Here is a 22,282-nt window from a genome sequence, read left to right on the forward strand (position 1 = left end):
GCATTTTTCTTTCTCACTAGTTTGCATTCCGTGCTCACTACTTGCAGTGTCCCTTACTACTTAAAAAAAAAAAACAAAAAACTAATAATTCACATGAGTCACTCATTAACATGCACAATTTGATGTTTTTTTTTGTATATTTATCATAATCCGTTTTTAAGCATTTGTGCAGTGTCACTGTACAACCCGTATCGGAATGTTTTAGCATCCCCCAATAGAAGCCCTGTGCCCATTAGCAGCCTTGCACTCTTACCCACCTCCCAACCTTGAGACAACCACATGTCCACTTCGTCTCCAGAGATTTGCCTATTCTGCATGTTTCTATTAAGTGGGATCATATGACATCTATACTTATGAGCACGATGTACCCCTGATTCAAGCGCTGAAGATACGACCGCATTTCTGTGCTTACTTGCCCAACATGCACAGTCGGGAGGGACTCGTGAGGAAGTAAGCAGCTCATGCCGAGGGGAGTTCTACAAAGGCACTGGCCAGCACTTGGGTCATGTGAGAGGCAGACACCATGGACTGTCCGGGACTGGAGCACAAAGGGGCAGCTGGCTAAATGTGAGTAAAGCCAGTAGGCCCCTGCACGTGGATCCATATGAGTTTTCTGGTTTTGATCACCACTTTACAGTTATGTGGTGTTAACATCTGGGGTAGGTGGGTGGGTGAAAGGTATGCAGGTACTTTATTTTCACAACTGTTTCTAAGTCAAAAATTTGCTTTAAAAGCAGAAATTAAAAGTTAACAACAGATGACTAAATATAGAAGCCACCAGCTTTACTCCAGAGATTCGGAATGAGTAAGTCTTGGAAATAAATGGGCTTGGGGAGTGAGCTTTCAATAAGCTCTCTGGGTATTTCCAGTGCTTAGGAATACACTCCCCTAGAGCAGGAGACTTAACATCTCTTTCTCTTATTCAGTCAGGAAATATTTGAATAGTCAACACATTTCTGGGCAGTAGGTGCATGGGGAGGGAAGGGGCTGGGTCTAGACAGTCTTCTAAGTTTTTACATCAGGACATTCATGTGCTGACATCCACGCTGTATTTTTAAATGCTCCCTATGAACCAAACACTTTTAAACAGAATCCCCCAGTTCATTGACTCAGAATGTATTTATGGATGAGTTTGTGTGAGAGAGACGTTGAGGGTATGAAAAATAAAACAGTTCCTGCCCCTGAGAGTGTGTGGTCCTTTGGAAGGACCTACACTGACAACTGAGGGACTAGTTAAGCAGAGCATGGTTCAGGTTCAGGGGGAAGGGGCGGGCAGCCCTGGGAACAGCAGGTTGTAGGAAGCAGGGTGGCGTCCCGACACTGAGTGCCAGCCAGAGGCGGTGCATGGCACCTCTCATCCCGGCTTACTGGAGGTGGAGATGAGCTGTTGGGCTGCTGGAATGCAGGTGCACGGGCAATCCAAGAGGCAGTTGGGAGGTGGTTCTGAGCCGAGAGGACCGTTGGGAAGTGAGGATGCGGTTGCAGTCGATGGGTCAGGGGGAACAAGAGTCTCATGAGCAAAACGGGGGAACTGGGAGGGGACGCTGGTTTGAGAAGCATGGGGGTCCTGTGTCTGCCATGCCTGGTACCCAGGGGAGGTGCCTAAATGTGCAAGAGGCACCAAGGACAGATACCTGCCCCCCAGGATCCCACAGTCCACGGCAGGAGACCAGCAGGTTCACGAGGAAGGAGCCTTCTGGGTAGGATGAACTGAGTGCCCTGCTGGGGATAGCAGGGCGGAGCTGCCCAGGCTCTGGCGAGCGTTCGGGCCTGGGAGGTGGGGCTGGGTGGTTATTGGGGGGAGGACCGATGTTCATGTGGACGCATGCCATGGGCCTTTGGGAATGTGAGTCTGTTGGACAAAGGAGAAAATTAAAGCTTGGGACAGAGAATTGAAACTTTGTCGCACAACAGGCAGAAAATGAATTAGGAAGGGATAAAGTGTGGCCTGCAGGTCCTGGAGTGACCCAGGCAGCGTCCTGGGCAGTCTCACCTTGGAGGTCATGGAGAGAGGCTGGGACAAGGGTGCCTGAGCCAACAACAGCCTGGCCTGAATTCCTGCCATTGCCCACTTGGTCCTTGAGTTTTTTCATCTTTAAGTCACCAAACAAAACCCATTTCTATGCAGTCTTGTAAAATTAAACTCTCCTGTGTAAAGAAGTCTACTAGCTATGAAATGCTCATTGAATGCTGCTGTTAATTAGAGGGCAAGAAAAGACTGAAGGAGCAACTCAAGGGACTACGGAGAACGCCAAGGAGGTGCCCAGGCACTGAAGCCCTGGGGATCAGCGTGGCAGGAGCAGAATGGAGTCAGGACACGGGGTGGCCAGCGGAGGCCGGGTATGTGGCGTGCGCCATCGCCGACACTCAGCGTGGCCTGAGCAAGAAGCTTCTGGTAACCGCGCCCACTCCCGTGTAGCCAGCTCCGGCTCACAAGAGTCTGGTTTACATTCCCAGTTGGGATCTGGACCCTGCCGGATGCTGATGACCTTGAGATGAAAGAGCTTCAAGCCTTGTCCCAAGGCCCAGACTCCTCACCTTCCATGAGTCTGCGAGCTCCAGCCCAGGGTCTGCATTAGCTCTGCCTGGCCAGAGTCCTCACCTGAAATCAGCGCCTTTCCACTCCAGCGTCACTCCCCACTGCTGCCCAGCCCCTACTGTGCCCTGGTCACAGGGGATGCCTTCCCTGCCCTGCTTGGTCATGGGGTCTGAAACACAGTCCCTGCCTCCACCAGCTGTCCTGCTCCTGCGCAAGCCCAGGCTGCAGGAAGGCTTCCAGGGCTGCGTGTCCACTGGGGTCCTTTTCTCCCCTCTCTGCTTTCCTAGGTTCCAATAAGGTTCCACAGCATGGCTCGAGGTGAGACACCGTCCTTGGCTGACACCACAGGTGAATGTCCTGAGTTATATATGAACACAGAAGCTTACCTGGGATCCCCCAGGTCATATGGGAAGCTCCATGGCCCCACCAACCTCCTGCCACTGTTCACTGCCATCTTGTGCCCAGACACAACTCTGGGCTATAAGAGCAGGTGCAGCAGGAGTCAGGGTCATGAGGTCTGTGCTATCCCGCCCAGTCCATGGCCAATGACCTTGAGTGAACAGATCCCTTCCTGTGGGCTTCAATCACTGTGACCTATAACCTGTGCAGAACTGGAATCTCCCAAGGCCCTTTCTGGAATTCAAGCCCAGCATTTTTTCAAACTTCAGTGTGCATTTGAAGAATCTGGCAAAATGCAGATTCTGATCCAGTAGGCTTGGGGTGGGTCTGGAGGGTCCGCCACTTTGGCAAGATGCCAGGTGACCTTGACACTGATGGGCAGTGAACTTGCCTTGAGTTGGGGAGGTCTAGCCCTTGCGAAGCTGCTGCAGCTGGCCCTCCACTTCCTCTTTCCTTGTTGAAGTTCCTGGGGCGCTGTAAAGAGCCAGAGGTTAGGGCTGCTCCCAGGCCCGCCGACTCACAATTTGTAGGGGTGGGAACCTGGCGCACAAAGCGATGGTGGTCAAACTCCCCAGGTGACTCCAACATGCAGGAAAGGCCAAGAACCGCACTGCTGAGGCCGAGGACTGTGCCCACGTAACGCTGCTGTCTCTGCTGCCCCCTTGTGGCCATTGCATCCCCTCACCGTCAGATTTCAAAAGGGGGTCAAAGGCAGCCTTGACAGGTGCTGACAGGCTTCCCTGTAACGGCGGGAGCTCAGCGTGCAGGGGGTGAGGGAGCCCCCTTGTGAGTGAGAAACCTTTCACACCTGCTGGGCCGGAAGACCTGAGAGAAAGCAGGGTACTGGGGGAATAGCTAAGACCCCAGGGCCTGACGCACCTGCCAGCCAGGAGCCACCAGCTGGAGCCCATAATGTGATTCACAGGAAAGCGATTGGAAGGGCTGTGGCGGCTGATGGAAGGCCTTGGCAATGGCCAGGCAGGGGTTTTTCTCAGGCTCCCTTAGTGGGTGAGTGACCCTCAGAGTGAGGACTGCACACCAGGGGCTCACCTCGTGCTGCATCCCAAATGCTCTGGTCTGGGAGCTCTGGATTTTCTCTCCTGGCTAAACCCAGGTGAGGTTCTGGGGGTCCTGCCCAGAAAGACTGGAGGTACCCAGTGGGGAGGGGTCCCCAGCTAGGAAGGGGGAATCATCACAGATGCTGCAGAGGCACAGGGGCAACCTTCACTCTGGGGGCCTTGATAAGCACACAGCCTACTGTGCCCCTCCATCAGGGCACCCCAGCCCTCTCATCATGGTCAGGCTTGCTTTGTGAGCCCTGCCCCATGGCCAGCCCTGAGCCTTGGGCTCCCTGCCCAGCCCCGGGGTGAACTTGGTCCTGCCCCAGAGCCCGCCGGGAACCTTCCTTTGCATTGTTTCTGTTTCCCAGGGTGGCTTCCCTGTTATGGGCTCAAGGTGGCTTGAGCTTAGCTGAGCCCCCTGCAGCAGGTGCATAAGAGGTGTTTCCCATGTGTTGAGCTCTGGGGTCCAGATTGTGGGTGGACCTCGGCAGGAGTCAGGGAGCCAAGGTCAAGGTCTGGGGCCCAGAAGCATTGTGGGAAACCCAGCAGACAGCAGAGAGGGAGGCCAGAGGCAGGCTGGTTCTTGTAGTCGGAGCAGCGCTGTGACCAGGTGAGTTAGGAGGGAGGGAGGAAGAGGAAGCAGGTGGGGCGGGGGGAATGGGGTACTGGCTGTGTCTGTCCCTTCTCTTCCACTTCTACCTCTGCTTCCTCTTCAACGCACAGCCTGGGCATCACCTCCCCAATCAGAGCCGCTGTGGGAGACTGGCTTGGCCTTTGGTCCGCCTTTCCCCTGCCCCAGCCCAGCCTGCTGGGAGGTCATCTCCGTGCAGTCTGTCTACCTGCTTCCCTCTGCGGGCCCTAGAGCCATGTCTGCTCACGTCGTGTGCTGCTTCCAGTGGCTGGACGCAGGCAGCCGCCCACAGATGACCTAGGGTGTGGTGGGGCGTGTTTTCCCCATCAGCAGGGGTCCCAGGGGTTTTTGCAGGGGTGGCACAGAGTGGGAAGGAAACTTGGCAGGCGGGGGATGCCCTGGACCCTACCCACAGCTCTCCCCTTAGTCCTGGACCCTACCCGCAGCTCTCTCCTTATGTGGGATTGTGGCAGCCCAGGGCTGCAGGGTGGGGTGGCCGCAGCAGGCTGGCTCCTCTCCGAGCTGGGGTTAAGGTCAAGGATACCCCCACTCCCTCGGGTCCCACCATACGGCCTGCTTGTGGCTGGACGAGGAATAAGAAGGTTCTGATGAGGCAGAGTGGCCTGGGCCAAGGGCACAGGTCTCGCCTCTGTGTCCCCCCTGACTGGTTGTGTGACCTGGACACATTCCCCCTATCACACAGTGGGATTTGTCCCTTGCAGCCTATTTTAGGATGAGGTCATCCCAGGGTGCGGGGCTGCTGTCCAGCCAGTGGGAGACTGGATGCGTGCTGTGTATGTGTGTGTTTGGGGGGATGTCTCAGATTGCCCTTAGGGGAGCTGGGTCATGGCAGTCAATCTGCAGCCATAGGTGGGGCCTGAGCTGGGTGTTTCCCAGCCCCTTCCCCAAAGCCTCCTGTGCACAACAGTCAAGGGAAGGTGCTGGGACCCTCTCGAGAGATCAGCCAACCAGGGCCCAGACGTGGGCAGTGCCGTGGCTGTTCTGCCAGTGGCCCAAAGGCCCCGGCCCCGGGGACACCTTGATGGGGGCACACAAAATATGGAGAGAAGCCAGGCGAATCTGACTGAGATGGGTGGGGACTGGGAGAGAGGGGACAGCAATGGCAGGTTTAACTCATGTAACAAATTGGCCTGGTGTACCCAAGGCAAGTGGGTGGCATCTGTTAGTTCTGGCTGGCTGTTGTTTTCTGGGACATTCTTTAGGTTTGGATGCGTGTTTTTGGAAAGAGAGAAGCAGTAAGCTTCTGAGCAGCACTGAGTTGAACACAGTTTCTTGATTGTCACAGGCCTCCGCAAGCTGTGTGCCGGCTGGCTCACAGGGCAGCCACCAGGGTGTGAAGGCAGAGGAGGAGCCCCTGCAGCTTGAATCCCTAAGCCCATCCCAGGCCACCAGGTCCAGTGGGAAGAGTGAGGTCGGTTCCTGTGTGGCCACTTGCCAGCCCCACCCACCGAGAGACTCAAGAGGAGGTGAGACGGAAGAAAGAAACCTCGGGGATTCGCCGGGACTCTCATTTAGTTCAATGTCCACATACTGGCAAATTGCTGGCCCCACCGGGGAGCCCAGGCAGGGCCCACAGGCCCTTCGAATATGCAGGTGGATGATGGGAGATACACAGGTGCTAGGACTTCCGGCTGGCTTGCTTGCTGTCCGAGTCAGCGGCGGGCGCTGATCACGTGGGCTGCTGAGCCCAGCTGGAGATGCCGAGAAGCTGATCCGGACTCTGAGGCCTCTCGTGCAGCAGCAGCGGGGCCTCCGGGGCTGCACCTGGAGCCCTCTGCGCCTACAAGAGATGAGGACAGTGGCCGGCTTCCTGACAATACCTGGGGTCTCTGGAGGGCGCTGCCTCTGCCCCAGCCTGGTGTCTGCCCGGGACAGCAGCTGTTGCTGGTAAGGGTGGTGTGTCAGGGCCGGCCAGGGGACCTGTGGGGACTTCTGTAGGCTTAACCTTTGCCTACTTTGCGAGCCTGGTGGGGAGCGGGGAGGAGACAGAGTGCTTCGGGGTTGGCTGAGGCCTCACTGTGGGTTCCACAAACGTCCAGTCTCTGAACCTGCAGTGCCCCCTCACTAGCTGTGTTATCTTGGAAAAGCAGTCCAAATCTCTCTGCACCCCAGTCTTTCCCCTGTCACACGACCATCTCGAGAATCCTGATGTGATGGAATGCTGTGAGATTTAAATGGGATGTGAAAAATGGGATGCTCCATCAAAGGGGTGCCTGGCCTTAGCATCTCATGTGTCTGAGGTTGAGGGTGTTCACAGAAGGGAATGGGGTTCACGTCCGCCTCCAACACTGGGCATGGTATCTGTGCTTGCACCGACAGCACCAGTACGGGATGGACTCTCCAGCCTCCCCCAGGTGCTCACTCGATATGGTCATGACGGTTGGGTGCCCCGGGGGGTGTCGGGGGGCTTTATTCCAGACCTGAGTTTTTCAGTCTCGGTCTCATTGACACGTGGGGTCGAAGCAGTTCTCTGCCACGTGGGGCTGTCCCATGCATTGTAGAATGAGTGGCAGCATCCCTGGCGCGGCGCACCTGTGCTCCACACGTTCCAGGGTGTCCCGGCCTCGGGATGGGGACAATGCCACCCGCGGTTGAGTGTGACTGAGGAGTGAGCCCTCAGTCAGTGCTATTTCTTTGTTGAAGAAGAGTGTTGAAGTTGGGTGAGCTTTTCTGAAACTTGGTGGTCTCTGCCTACTTCAGTGCATCCCCTGGGGGGCCTGCTATATCCTGTGAAGGGGCGTTCCAGAGTCTACTGGTGACAAGCTTTCCAAACCCCAGCCTCGTTGCACATAAAGGACTTGTTCTGGGACATGGCTGGGCAGCCGGATCAATTGCAACTTGGGTGCTTAATATATTTTTGGTCACCCGAACCTAATTTTTTTTTTAAAAGACCATTAAATGCAACCTAGACCTCACAGTCTTTCACGCTTAATTGAGCCATGAGCTACGATTAAAACTAAGCAGTGAATTCTGTGGGGAACAGAACCTTTGATGGCATAGAGGTTTGTGTTTGACCACAAGCCTGGGATTTGGCAGGTCCCCAAACCAGAAAAGGCTCTCAAGGAGACAGTTTCTCTGGAAACAGAGATGGAAGAAGAGCTGGGAGCTCTGAGGTCCTCACTATGTCAGAGATGGCCCGAAGGCCCTGGGAGAGAGGGCCAGGCACCTGCCTCATGAGGACTCTGGGTAGGTGTCCTCCCGGATGCCATGAGGGCCTGTGACATGTCTTTCTTAGATGAGTCAGGTGTGGCTCTCCTTGTCTGGTCTGGCTTCTTACCCACACGCCCTAACATCTCTGCGCTCGCGGAGCAGGCCATCTTAGCTCAGGAGTCAAAGATGTTCTACCAGATGTCAGGAGCGTTTCTGCTTAATGCTTGGTGTGCCTACAGGAGGGTAGTGCCCCAGGCATGGATTTTAACCAGCGCGAGAGTTCCTCATTGTTGAGAATTTGACTGTGACACATGGCACAGGGCTTCACAGCACAAAGCAATCCAGGATGAGTTTTTGCCTCGAGTCATCCAGTGGCCCCAGGGTATAAGAGTCAGTGGAGGGTTGAGCTCTTGGGAGTGTGCACCGTGGTGAGCATGGCCACTTGAGCCCTGACTGTGGTCCGTGGACCTGGGCCGTCATTTGCTCATGCCGTGGTTATGCATCTGTGACATGGGCTGGGCTGTGCAGAGTGGAGCAAGGCCTGGGCACTGCAGAAATGTAGCTGGCTGCTTTCTCTGCAGAGTGTGTGTGGCCATCATCATGGCGCTCTCAAACAGCAACATAGGGATGCTGGGCGCTGCATGCCGCAGACTGCGTTGATATTACAGGTGGTCACTGACACACAGGTACCTGAGATGCTGGGTTTTCTTGTGAGATTGAAGGCCACGGGTCTGGAGTTTGTGGCAAACGTCACCTCCCAGGATGTGTCTCTCAAAGCCAGGCATGCTGCACATGATTTGCTTGGTGCGCATCATCCTCGCAGTATGGGGTCCTCTCATTTGCTGGGAGGGCAGTGTCACCTGAGGGTGTCCTGGTCCCACGAGCTCCTAGTTCTCAGAAGAGCCCAGGAGAGGAGCTGAGGCCCGAGGAGGCTGCTGATTGGGCTGGCCCTGGGCTGGCTGGCTTTTCGAGAACTGAGTTGGTTCCTCTTTGACCCTTTGGCACAGTGGCTGATCTGCACTGACCTTCAGAATGAAGGCTTTTGGCCTGCCCGGCGAGCTCTCACAAGAGTCTGGGGACAGTGGATGGGTGTGCTCCCCCCCCCGCCCCGGGAGGGGCAAGGAGGACGTTGAAGTTTGGCTCTTTGTTGGTATGGCGGGACTCAGTGTGGGGTGCGGCCTTCAGAGTGGCCCAGAGTTTTTTCCTTGTAATCCCAGACCTCAGATTGTTGTCTGCATACACCCTCTTGGGGAAGCAGAAGTTCTCCTTTAGGGGAAACACCAATTTTGCTTGCTCAGGAAAGCCCAAGGGCAACCCTAGGTGGAAGGCCGGGGAGGCCCAGGAAGGCCCCCAGGTGAGGTGTGGGCTCCCAGTGGGGTGGGCGTCTTTGTCTTGCTGTGATCATGGGACTCGTGGAGACGCGGGGTGGCCCGTGACGCCCAGCTCCTTAGAAGAGAAGGGTTTCTCGAGTCTATTGGTGGGGCCTCAGCTGGCCCAGAGAGAGGATGGTACTGCAGGGGGTCCTCAGGTGGCCCTGGGGACAGGCGGTGGAGTTTCCTGTATAGATGAGGCTTCTTCAGCAGGAAGGGGAAGTGTCCCCGCAGGTGGCTGTCGGTGGTGGGAGATTGTGCCTGTTTGGGGAAAACCCCTGTGGCGGTCGGGGCCATCTTCCAGGAGGCCCCTGGTGTCCGTGGCTTCTCGGAGCAGTCTGAAGGACACGGAGAGCTGATGGATCTTCGGTTTCCAGTTACGTCCGCCCTGAAACATGCCTGAGGTCGGCAGTTCGCACCTGCTCTGTGCAAGGGCTCCTTCCAGTCCGGTGCCACGCAGCCGCCGTGCTCCGGACGCCTCTGTGAACTTGGCAGGAGCTGTCTTGTGGGGCTGATTCTTCACCCAGCGCTTGGCTTTTGTTTGCTCACTTGCATTTCCTCAAGCAGCTTCTGCTCTTTCTCCTGCCTGATTGGTTATCCGTCCCCAGGACTGGGGGGCCAGAGGTGGGCGCGCTCGGCTCGCGGAGGGCGGGAAGGCTGCGTCTTTTCCAAACCACTCTCTTTCTTCCTGACTTTCTTTGTGTTGCAGAGCTATGATTGGCTGCTGATGGCCTCTGAAGGCTTTGTGAGGGTTTGTTCCTGGCTGGCCCCTTGATAAGGGGGCTCGCCTCCCCCCTCCCCTCTCCCCTGCCCCAGGGAAGCCTGGCAGGCAGCTTCGGCAGGCATTCTGTCCTGGAATCATTGTGAGCCCACGCGCCTGGTCGCCCTGGGCTCCAGCTGCTTTCTGACTTGTGGCGCACTGGATGCCAGGGGCAGAGCCGGGAAGCGGTGTGGGCTCCAGTTCCCCAGGCCGGGAGTGGGCCGGGGGCTACCTCTTCAGAACTCCCCGCCTCGCCCGGCCACCTCTCCCCTCTTTTTGCTTTTGCTTTGTGCCTCTGTAGCTCCTTCGGAAAGAAACCCGCTCCGCCTCTGGGGAAGCCGCCTGTTCTCTGAGGAGAGTCTCCTGGCTTCTGTGAGCGCCTGCTTCTCCTTTCTGTGTGCTGACAGGAAGTCCGGGTGGGCCAGCCTGGTTCCGGGCTTGAAGGACTCCCGACGACTTCACTGTGCTCTCTCAAATTCCTGTGCACGCGCTTTGTGTTTATGATGAAGGTCTTTCACACGGGTCCGCTTTGCACTTCCTGCTCTGGCGAGTCTCAGCGCTTCCTTTTAGGGGTACCGGGGCGCTGAGCGTCTGGGCCTGGCTCACCAGGAGCTGACGGGCCACAGGCCCCGGGCTCCGATTCTGCGTTTCCGGCAAGATGTTGATGGGCTCATTTCTCTCCCCACGTTCGAGAGGGGCCTGTGACTTCTGTGGCCCTGAGTGGCCACATGCTCTCGATGCATTTCTGAACAGGGAGGCTCCGCATCCTCTGTGAGCGCCCGGCCCTGCAGATCGCGTCCCCAGGGTGCTGAGGGCCGTGGGGGCGAGGCGGGGAGCCGCCCTGAAGAACCATGACTGGAAGAGGCTGGGGTGCAAGGGGCCGGCTCAGGATCGGGATTCTGAGCAGGACGAGGGGTCGGGCGTCTGGGATGCCCGGCGGCAGGGACGATGGCGGAGGAGCAGCCGCTCACTGTCTGGAGCCCCGCGGGGCTCGGCGTGCGCAGGGCCGGCCTGCTTTTGCTCCCTGCGCCCCTCGGGGTGCGTGTGGCACGGAACGTGGCTCACGGAACGCCCCAACACCGGCCCCCGGCCCCACAGCTGGCCGGCCATGGGCGGAGAGTTTGGGGTTGGCAGCGCCGGCAGAGCAGAGGCCGGCGGGTCGCGTGGTGCTGCTCGCTTGTCCCACTGCCGCCGGGGACCCGCGCCCTTGAGTGCAAGTCAGTGGGCTGTGAGCCCCGCGGCTGGCACCCCCGAGTCACTCCCTGCCTTTGAAGAACGTTTCCTCTCTTGGCTCTGGCCCTGCATTCTGGATTCTCTCTAAAGTGCCCTCGTCCTCCAGCCCCCTGACGCGGGCCCCATGCCTCTCCAGCTCCCAGGTCTTAAAAAAGCCCACTTTGTAGCAGACGGCGGCATTGTCCCAGCAGCCTCCGGACACTTTCTCTGCAGTTCCCGCGCAGCTGTCTCGCCGGGCCCTGGCGGAGGCGGACTCTCTGGAGCTCCCCAGCTTGTGTGCATGGGATGGAGGAAACCCCGGGGGATGAGGCCCCCTCAGGAGGGCCAGGACGCTGGAGGCTCAGGGGAGGCGCTCTGGCATGGGGTCCGCTGCAGCTGGGCTTGGGGTTGGGGGGAGGGAAGCACCTGGGGCGCAGGGTGGTGGCAGCCTCGGGCACTGAGGCAGATCACTTTTAACGGGCTGGGCAAGGTCTCTGTCTTGTTGTCTTATCAGCTTCGTATCAGACTTCTCCCCAGATTTCCGTTCTGGCACAACAGCACATGCCTTGTTCGTTTTGTTGTATGAAATGCCCTAACCAGAGCACTGTGGCTGTTTTCCGTGTAGGTGCGTCGGTCTACCATTTCTTCTTCTCTTTCCTTCCTCATTCAACACCCCGTTTTAAGATCAGACCTTCCCCTCTGCAGTCTTAGAATGGATTGAGATTACCCCCAAGGGCTTTTGTTTATGTGGGTTAAAACTATTGATATTCCTGCCTTAGAAATGGAAATGGAGACACTTAAAAAAAAGCAAACGTCTCCATTTGTTTAGAAACAAATGCATGCCAATGTAAATCAGTTTTAGCATTTTTATGAAAATAGTTTTGACCTTGAAGACTGCCAGTCCCAGGATGTGAGTGGGCTCTGACCAGACACCGGTGTGGTTTGCACTGCTTTGTAACACGGATGTCGGAAGGCAGTTTGTCTTAGGGAAGTGTGCTTGGAGCGATGGACTAGCCTCCGCGGTGACTGACGGATGCCACTGTCCCTGTGTGAAAGGTCATTCTGGCAAGCAGACATTCTGGGTCTGACCCGAACACTTTTTGGTGTTTTATGTTGAGTTTTTAAGTCCCAGAGTAGATAACTTTGAAACACAAAGAACAAAAATTCTTCGCTTACGAGCAAGCTATTTTTCTTTTGCAAGCTATTTCTTTTACTTTTTAAATTTGAAATCGATGGCAGCGTAGGCTTTTTTCTTAAGTTTGAAATACTTTTTGCCTTTTTGGTGGTTTTGGGTGTCTAATCCTGTCTCATTCCAAAAGGGAACTCCATCCTCGTGCGCTGGGCCTCTCCCCCGTCCTCACCCACAGGCAGTCTCTGACCCCTGAGTGTAGCAACGGGAGTCACACAGTGTGTGGCTTTTTGTATCTGACTTCTTGTGCTTAGCCAAATGTTTGAGGTGGATGCGTCAACACTTTACCCCACTCAGAGATGACCCTCCCTGGCACAGACATACCACTGCAAGGTGTCCAGCGCATAACACATCTTCCCAGGCAGACGCATCAATTAATTCACAAGCTTTTATTGGGATCCCGCTCCCGGGCGAGGTTCCCGGTCCCAACAGAGCAGGGCCAGGCCGGGAAAGCTGCACGTCAGAGGTTGGGAGGGCTCCTTTTATAGATTCAGGGTGTGGGGGTTAAAGGTTGAGGCAGGTCTGATCCTCATTGGTTGACCTTTAGGCACCCGCAGGGACCTTGACAAGGACTTTTCTTCCCCGGAAGTACAGGTAGGGACTCTCCATTCCCGGAAGTATAGGCCTTCCCTCCTTGCCGATCCCAAAGCTACCAACCACTCCGCATTTGGTTTTCCTGTGGGCTGTTGCCGCTGGGGGGCGTTTTTGAACAGTGCCGGGAGCCTTTGTGTGCCGGTTTTTATGCGGGCACCGTCTACTCTATGCCTTAGTTAGAGCTTGCATGGGTCCCCAGGCCCACGCTGACCGTGTGTTCATCATACGTCCAGACCCCCTGCCCTCCCAAATCAGAGAGAAAGGAGAGAGGGAACCTGCCAGCTATCTTGGAAAATCACAAAGATTTGTCTTTATTTTTTGTGTTTTTTTTTTTTTTTTTCCACCTGTTAGAAAGATGTCGTAAGTCATTGCGGGCCATTTGCTATGTTCCTGCTGTGGTTTGCATGGGAGGAGGTGCCGGATCAGCAAGGGGCTCACTCAGCTTTCCCCAGGTAAACGTGCAGATGAAAGGCGGCGAGTTGTGACATGTTTCAGAAATCGTTTGTTTGATGGGAAGTCCTGGCGATTTGTCACCGCCCCCGCTGCCCACTGTATTTTGACTCTCAGGGGAAGCGATTGTCCCAAACTGTATGAGATGATTGTTCTCTGCCCCGATGGGGGCGTGGCTCTCCCCCGAGAGTGGACCGCTGCTAGTGGGCCTCTGTCATCCGCGGATGGCCCTGGGGTCACACTGGGCTCGCCCGAAAGGCTGTGTGCTCCAGGCCACAGGACCACGCTTGTTTCTTCACCGGAAAAGGATACGGCATTTGACTGCTGACGGCCGTCCCAGGTGCTGCCATGTGTTGCCACTCTGGGAACAGACTCGTTGGCCCCCCTTTGGCAACTCCCGGGGGGCTCCCCGAGGACGGTCAGGGTCCCAGGGCTCTCTTGAATCCAGGATTTAGTTCCATGGGACGCAAGCATTTCGCTGTGGCGATTTAAGCTGCTGTTAACCTTGTTCGATTGTTCTATTTTTTAGGCTATATGTGAAGGTCTTAAGATTCCCATAATGCACCATTTAGCCGACTGTGCTTTTGTAAACGGAAATAAAAATTTTAAGAATGACACTTGATTTTCACAGCTGTGCCGGGGCATCTCGTTCTGGTTTGAGTTTCCATTTCCTTCTTAGCAAATGCCGTCGCATCTTTTCCATGTCTACCATCCATATGTGGCCTTCAGTAGCGTGGCAGGGGGTGAGGTGCTGAGGGAGACGTGCGTGTCACTCATCCCACGATCCCCATTCTACAGACGAAGAACCCATGACCCCAGAAGGAACGTGTGTCCAGGTCTCCCCGGCACGCTGTGAGCGCTGAAGGGGACAGAGGGCTGGCCGCTCGGGGGCCTGAGCACGCTGTACCAGGCCTCAGGGTGGTTTCGGGTGCCTCGGCTCCGGAGTGGGACGGGTCATCGCAGGTCAGCGCCCCGGCCACGGCAGACACAACCATCCCCCTGCAGAAGCTGCCAGGTTCTGAGGCCCCCACCCCGTACGCAGGAGGCAGTGCCCAGAGGCACCTTGTCTGTGGGCAGCAGGGATGAGCAGGACTTCTGAGCCTGGAGCCGCTTCATCCCTGTGAGTGCTGGAGCAGTCAGAGAGCTCGCCCCGGAGAGACAGGAAGCGGCTTCCACCTCAGGCTCACCGGGCTGACACAGAGGTCTTGACAGGGCTCTGCTCCTTCTGAAAGCTCCAGAGTTGTTTCCCTGCCTTTACCAGACTCTGCCTGCTGCCCCTTCCACGTTCAGAGCCACAGAGGCCGGAGGAGGCGGCCTGGCATTGCACCACCCTGGTCCTGACCGCACGTGCAGGGACCTTATGATTGCACTGGGCCCACCTGGAGAATCCGCCTGTTTCTAAGATCATTGGAGAGCGACCTAATTCTTTCTTTTTAAAAAAGATTTATTTATTTACTTGAGAGGCAGAGTTAAAGACAGGGAGGGAGAGACAGAGGGGTCTTCCGTCCACTAGTTCACCCCCTAAATGGCCACACTGGAGCCAGAATCTCCTTCCCAGTCTCCCACGTGAGTGCCGGAGCCCAAGCACTTGGGCCATATTCCACTGCTTTCCCAGGCCATTAGCAGAGAGCCGTAGCCATGACTCAGACGGGGGCCCATATGGGATGCCAATGCCACAGGTGGAGGCTTAACCTAATTCTTTTTTTTTGAAGTCATATTTATTGGAAAAGCAGGCAACACATAAAGAAGTACAGAAAGAGAGAGGTCGATCTTCCATTCACTGGTTCACTCCCCAAATGCCTGGCTGAAAACAGAAGCCTGAAAACAGAAGCCAGGAACTCCATGTAGGTCTCCCACGTGGGTGGCAGGGACCCAAGCCCTTGAGCCACCGCCTGCTGCCTCCCAGGTGTGCATCAACAGGAAGTTGGATCAGAAGCACAGCTGGGACTTGAACTCAGGCACTCTAATCTATGGACGTCCCAAGTGATGTCTTAACCTCTGAGCCAAATGGCCACTCCAACTGTGATTCCTTCTGCAAGTTCAAGTCCCCTTGCCATGTGAGATCACAGGTTCATTCTGCTTGGGGATTAGGGCACAGACATCTCTGGGAATCACTGCTCTGTCCTCCACAGCCTGCCTGATTGTTCAGGGGACAGGACGTGGATAACAGTGAGGGCCCCAGGAGGAACAGGTGCCCTGCTGGAGCCATCGTAAAGCCACGTGGTCAAAGTGCCATGGAGAAAGATATTGCCGGGGAGGGGACTAGGGGAGTGCAGTGTAACCAGGGTGGGCTGCACTGAGACCGTGCCATTTAAGCCAAGACAAGCCAAGACCGGAAGGAGACAAGGAGCCCCTGGCAGGCCTGTGGGGCTCTGCACGAGCTGCTCTCATCCGGTCTTGATTGCTTACTTTTCCCTCTGAGCTCCCTCTCTGTCTAGCAACTCGTGCCCTCCCCCCCCCCCCACCCCCAGAAGAACGAGCCAGGCTACCCTGCCCTTGGTGCTGGGTTTAGGGGATACTTTATTTTTTGCCTGTGGATGCCTCTGCTGTCCACGGCATGAGGTCAGCCTGCCCCTAGCTGAATTCTGACTCCACCGCTGGCTGGCGGCTTTCCTTGGGGGAAGTGACCTCAGAGTTTTGTGCCACAGGCTCTAGAGAGAAGAGACAATGATGCTAAGTTCCCCATGGCTAGTGTGAGGCCCACGCTAGGCGACCCCATACCTGTGTTTAGGGGAGAAGCCTAAAACCCGCTGATGTGTTATCACCTTATGTTAGTCTTCCATGTTGCATTGCACACAATTTTACCTGCTTCCCAGGTGCTTCTAACTTTGAATTGTTTGGGAACAAAACTGGGCATGAAACTAACGTTCAAACACCTTGGCCACCAGATGAACCCCCTTGAGTGATTCCACAGGGCCCTCCGGGAAGCCATCCTGTTTCCTGACTGGCTACTTAGAGACCACTTCAGCCCACTCTTCAAGGACCTGAGTATAGTCAATGGCCCTTCAAAATGACAAAAGCCGCTGCCTATATGAGGGTACTTCAGAAAGTCCGTGGGGATGGTTGTATGACCTAGCGCTTAAGACACTGGATAAAAGGCTGGTGTCAGCATGCCATATGGGTGCCCATTCGAGTCTTGGCTGCTCCACTTCCAATCCAGCTCCCTGCTCATGCGCCTGGTAAGGCAGTGGAGAATGGGCCAAGTCCTTGGGCCCCTGCAGCCATGTAGGAGACCCGGAGGAGGCTCCTGCCTCCTAGCTTTGGATTGGCCCAGCTCCAGCCATTGCGGCCATTTGGAGAATGAACCAGTAGATGGAAGACCTCTCTCTTGGTCTGTGCCTCTCTCTCTTTTTGTAACTCTGCCTTCCACATAAATAAATATTTAAAAATGGTTCTGGTTAAGATGCCTGCATCCTACATCAGGATACCTGGGTTCCAGCCTCGATCTGCTCCAGATTCCAGCTTCTGTGAATGCACACCCTGGGAGGCAGCAGGTGAGGGCTCAATGGTTGGGTCCCCACTACCCATGTGGGAGACCTGGCCCGAGCTTTGGAGGCACTTGGGGAGTGAACCAGTAGTTGGGAGTTGGTTCGCTCTCTCAATCTATTTGAATTCCATCCTCCATGAATTGTTTGAAGTGCTCTTGCAGGCGTGGCTCGTGCAGGCGCGGTGGGGGCCAGTGCCTCCCAGGGCTGTCTTCTCCGGTAGGCCCAGTGCAGGGTCTAGGGCTGGGCTGCTGGGGAGACTTGCGAAAATGTTCTGCTTTTTAAAATCCAAAGGCCAAAATGGCCTTTTGGGTTAAAGAAATTGTCTTAATATATGATACTAATATATTCACCTGTATGCCAATGCACTGATAAAAATAGATTTTACAATACTTTATGGAGGTAGCTGTCCACGTGTGCCCAGGGCCCACGTGCCTGGTCCCCTCTGTCAGTCCCAGTGTGCCTGGCCAGACGTGCTGCTGCTCCACGTGCGGACGCGTGCATGCGTTGACATGTTCAGCGCATCCCCCACAGGCCCCTCGACTGCCCTTATGCCAAGATTCTGAGTTCCACCATGTTTACTCCCGCTTGTCTCCCCCTCCTCCTGGAACGGAGAGTCCAGGAGACCTGGGCACTCAGTCTCGTGAGCTGAGGAAGCTCTGCGGACTTTGCAACCCTCGGCTTTTCCCTTTGTAAAACGGGACGTGCGGGGTGACTGTTGTCAGTGCACTTCCCTTCTCTGGGCGCCAAGTCTTCCTCTGTTCCTTTGGAACCTCCAGCCCCTCATCCCAGGAAGACTCCCCCCCCCCCCCCGACCTGCTGGCCGTGGCTGATTGGTCAGGGGTAAACATGGGGCCTAAGGTGGGCCAGCCAGGGCTCCTGGAACATGGGATAGAGAAGCAGTCTGTCTGCCAGTGAGGCACTCGGATGTGTCATGCTGAGCCAGTTTCTTTAACACAGGCTTATGAGCATCTGCTGTGTGCTTGACATAGCTCCCGACGCTGCAGATACAGCACGCGTGACTTACTTATTTATAAACATGGATAGATGCGTTTCCTGTCCCAGGGAGGACATCCATCTGAGAGAACAAAGCCATTGGATAGGGCACAGGAGAGACAGGAGATGGAAGAGCCGTGGCAGTTTGTCACTCCCAGCTCAGCTTGTGCCGTGTGACCTGTTGGTGGCCCAGCTTCTAGCCACGATTTCTCCTTTTTGCCTGAGCTAGCCAGGATGGCATTTGATTAAAGCAAAGAGCAGACGTGGTTATTTTTTTTAAATTGTTATGGAAAAATGAATGAAAAGATAATGCATATGTTCCATGAAGTTTTTGAACATTCCTTGGGCATTTCTTTTGATGAGTTACTTACACATTTGAAAGGCAGAGAGAGAGAGAGAGAGAGAGAGAGAGAGAAGTTTCATCTGCTGGTTCACTCCCCAAATGCCTGCAACAGCCTGGGCTTGGCCAGGCCAAATCAGGAGCCAGAAACTCCAGCTGGGTCCCCCCAGATGCGTGACAGAGAGCCAAGTGCCATCTGCTGCTGGCTCCAGGGTGCAGTAGCTAGAAGATGGATCAGAAGCGTCGGTGGGGCTCGACCCCAGGCGCTCCGACAGGGGACACAGGCATCCCCGGCAGCAGCCTAACCTGATGCCCCTCACTGCCCACCCCCCTTGCATATTCTTGAGTAACTGATTTCCAGACTCTATCACTCCCTGAAGTATTTCCCAATGTAAACTCAGGTGTACACCCACACGCGTGCCCGGAGGGTGAAATCATGATTCTCTCTGTCTGAATGTGTGTTTCTCTGCCTCTGTAAAAAAAAAAAAAAAAAGTCGTGGAAAAATGGAAAGAAAAGATAAGTGCATTTTGGTGCAACAAAGTTTGGAATCCATGGATATTTTCACACTACACATTTCCACGAATGTTTCTGAAGACCCCTAATTGGAAAGTGTTGTTCTCTGTTGGAACCTGGGCTGAATTTGTAATTGCTACTGAAGATGGCCCCGGGAAACAGAGCCTGGATATTCTGAGATTGGGTTGATGAATTATTCAAGAAGGGCAGAGAAGCCCTCCTTGCCAGGGGGAAGTGGGACACGGGTTCTCCGTAGCGGGTGGTGGCATCACAAACCCTCAAATTATCACCGGTAGTGACAGAGATGATAGGCAGGCAGCAGAAAAGCCTTGAGATTTCCAGGGGTTCTGACACCCAGTTTCTATGGCAACAAGAGGGAATTTGAGCATCTTGGAGTAGCCTGGATTCTTGTGGCTGTAGAGAGTGCGCACAGGGAAGAGGAGGATTTAGAAACTGCAACACCATCTGATCGAGTGCACGCTCGGAGAACAGGCAGGCCTTGGGATGGCCTTGGAGGGTCTCTCAGCTGCTCTGGTGGCTGAGGACCAGGGTCAGGTGAGATGATGGACAGGCTATGTGTCTGCAGCAGCAGGGCTGCTACACCAAGCACAGATGGGGTAGGAACAGCTGAGTGGACAAGGGTAAGGAAATGGGTGCCCAGTGTCCCCTGAATTCCACCCCATTAACCTCTAGAAGCAGCCCCTTCTACATCCCCTTCCCCTGCCCCCACCCCAAGTGTGGGAACCAGCCCTCTTCTAGAGATGGCCTTGAACTGGCTGTACCCGAGTGTCAGCTCAGGCTGATGCCACCTTCTGGCTGCCCTTCCTCCTTCCCCGGCACAAAGCTCCCCTGCAAATAAGCCCTTCTGAAACTATCCTGAAGTGAAGGTGCCACCTGGAAGTGCGTCTGAAATCCTCTTACCCGTCCCTTCCCCAACTCTGCTCCTCGCCTAGGCTTCCCGTCTCTGTGAATGGCACCCACTATGCACCCAGCTGCTCAAGCCAACAGCCTTGCAAGCCGTTACCCCTTTCTTGCTTGTCCTGAATCTAATTCCTAGCAAGGCCTTTGATTGCATCTTTGACATAGATAGTTGATGTCAGGCTATCAAATAGAATCTGATATTTGATATCACCACTGCTTGTACTTTTTTTTTGATGCAAGACATCAGCCTTTCTCAACTGCACCAGTGTTCAGGAGCCTCCTAGCTGGTCTCTCTGCTCACTCACTCGCTCTCGCCTCCTGTGGTTTAATGTCCGCACATTTGCCAGAAATTGTCCTACCCTGCTGATGTCACCCTCGGAAGCTTGCGTTGACCGTGAGCTTCCAAGCCCTTTGCGTCATGGTCCCTGCTGTGGTTCAGCTGTGGGTTGAGTGGGCTGCCCAAGGTGTTAGGTGTTGGAAGCTTGGTCCTCAGTGTGCTGATGCTGAGAGGTGATGTGGAACCTCAGAGTCGGGCTGCATTACGGCACAGGGGGTTAAAATGCTGCCTGCCATGCGGGCATCCCAGATGGGCACTGGTCTGCGTCCCGGGTACCTCATGTGTGATCTCACTCCCTGCTAATGTACCTGGGAAGGCAGCGGAAGATGGCCTAGGTATTTGGGTCCCTGCTACCTACTGGATGGAGTTCCAGGCTCCTGGCTTTCGCCTGGCCTAGTCTTGCCATTGCAGCCATTTGGGGAGTGAACCAAGTCTTTCTCTGTCTCTCTGAAACTCTGCTTTTCAAATAAATAAACCTTTTTTTTTTTTAAAGTCATTGAAAAGAAATTTAAGAGGAAGGTGAAGCCTGGTAGAAGGAGTTTGGGTCACTGGGTGCTGCCCACAGAAGGGCTTAACCAGTCTCCAGGAGCAGTCGGCTCTCTAAGTTGTCATCAAAGACAAGACCTGCCCCTCCCCCACCTGGCTTCCAGTTTCTCCAGGTGACCTCCCCTCTACCTCCGGCTCCTGCTCTTGATTCCCTTAGGCCCTCACCAGAGAGCCTGAACTGCACAGCTGCCCCATTTTGGGACTTCCAGGGTCCAAGACCACGGGCTCAACACCTCCTTTCCTTGTACACGTCCAGGCCCCAGGTATTTTGTTATAGAGAAGTGGACTAACACAGCCTCCGAGGCACCACGGGGCCTGGGCTGGCCTCACCTGTTTCCCCAACCTCCCCTACAGTCACCCGCTTCCCCCATTCGCCTCCAGCCCCAGGGGCCTCTTTCCTGGCTGTTTCTTCTCCCAGGTGGCAGCAGGTGCACTCCGTCACTTCACGCAGGCCTCTGCTGGAACGCTGTCTTCGCCGAGAAGCTGCAGTGAAACCTCTGTCTTTTCTGTCGCTTTCCTTTGTCTACTTTCTTTCAGCACGCTCGTCACTACTCGGCATCATGTGTGTTCTTACCTGCATGTCTTCTACCTTATTATTATTATTATTATTTTTAGAAAATTTTATATCTGAAAGGCAGAATTTCAGGGGATGGTGGTGGGGGAGAGGGAGACAGACAGAGACAGTGAGAGAGAGAGACAGAGTGAGAGCGATCTTGTATCTGCTGGCTCACTCCCCAAATGGCTGCAGTGGCCAGGGCTGGGCCAGGTCAAAGCTGCTGGCCTGGAATTTCATCAGGTCTCCCACATGGGACCCAGGCCCTTGGGCCATCTTCCGTTGCTTTCCCAGGTGCATCAGAATGGAGCCGGGTGGAACTCGGGCAGCTGGAACTTGAAGCAGTGCCCTGAAATGGGAATGATGGAGCCCAGGCAGCGACTTAACCCCTGTGTTTCACTTGAGAGTGTAAGCTCCATGAAACTTCTCAACAAAGGAGCAAATGCACCCAACAGGGCGGAGTTCCCAGAGGAAGTGACAGTTCCTTTTTATCATTGCCAAGGAGGTTTGTGAGCTGCACGCAGAGGGGCCCTGAGGCACAGCCGGGGGTCCTCGCCCTGTGTTCCCAGAGTGGGTGGGGCCATAGCTTCTCAATGCCTCTAGCCCTGCTCCCCAGGTTCCACACCGTAGAAAGCACTTGTCGGGAGCATATATTATTAGCGCTTCTCTTGGAAAAGAACCGGATGCTGGGGGGGTAACCTGCACTTTGCAGAGAAGTTAACTTCATGGTGGTGTACACCTCCTGGCTGGGGCCCTGCCATTGCCACACCCAGGGCAGTGGTTTAGACCATGGATCCAAGTTGCTGGCTTCATACCCCTACTGGCCATGGGATGTGGGGCTCATTACCCAACCTCTTAGAATCTTCAGCGAGAGACAACCACAGGGTCTCCCTGGGAGGGGGAGAGCGGCCCCAGGCCGGCTGTCCAGTGCAGTACCTAGCACTTGGCAGTACCTAGCACTTGGCAGTACCTAGCGCTTGGTACGCTCTCGATGAATCGGCAGCTCCTGCTGTGTTCTTGGTTATAGAAGCAAACATGGAACAGACAGGGCTCAGGCTGGTGACGGGACAGGCAAGCAATGCTGAGTGAAAGCCAGAGGGTCACAGGGTCCTACAGTGCCCCGAGGTGCTCCTGGCACCCTCAGCCACGGAGAACAGGTCCTGCCTTGTGGACAGGAGTTGCCAAGGGCAGCGGGAAGGTGGCCACTTGGCAGG

General features: G+C 55.3%; 1 long non-coding RNA gene across 2 annotated transcripts; it reads left to right on the forward strand.

Moving 5' to 3' along the window:
- The first annotated feature begins 642 nt into the window (after positions 1 to 642).
- On the forward strand, positions 643 to 22,198 carry LOC108176742 (uncharacterized). 2 transcript variants are annotated; one of them, XR_011384334.1, is made up of 4 exons: positions 643 to 1,700; positions 2,205 to 2,340; positions 2,827 to 2,887; positions 3,514 to 22,198. It is a non-coding gene; the product is annotated as an uncharacterized lncRNA (long non-coding RNA). The 2 variants fall into 2 exon arrangements; XR_001793460.3 differs by having other exon boundaries at positions 652 to 1,700; positions 5,937 to 20,447.
- The last annotated feature ends 84 nt before the right edge of the window (positions 22,199 to 22,282 follow it).

The sequence above is a fragment of the Oryctolagus cuniculus genome, chromosome 18, assembly GCF_964237555.1.
Source record: "Oryctolagus cuniculus chromosome 18, mOryCun1.1, whole genome shotgun sequence".
NCBI classification, from domain to species: Eukaryota; Metazoa; Chordata; class Mammalia; order Lagomorpha; family Leporidae; genus Oryctolagus; species Oryctolagus cuniculus.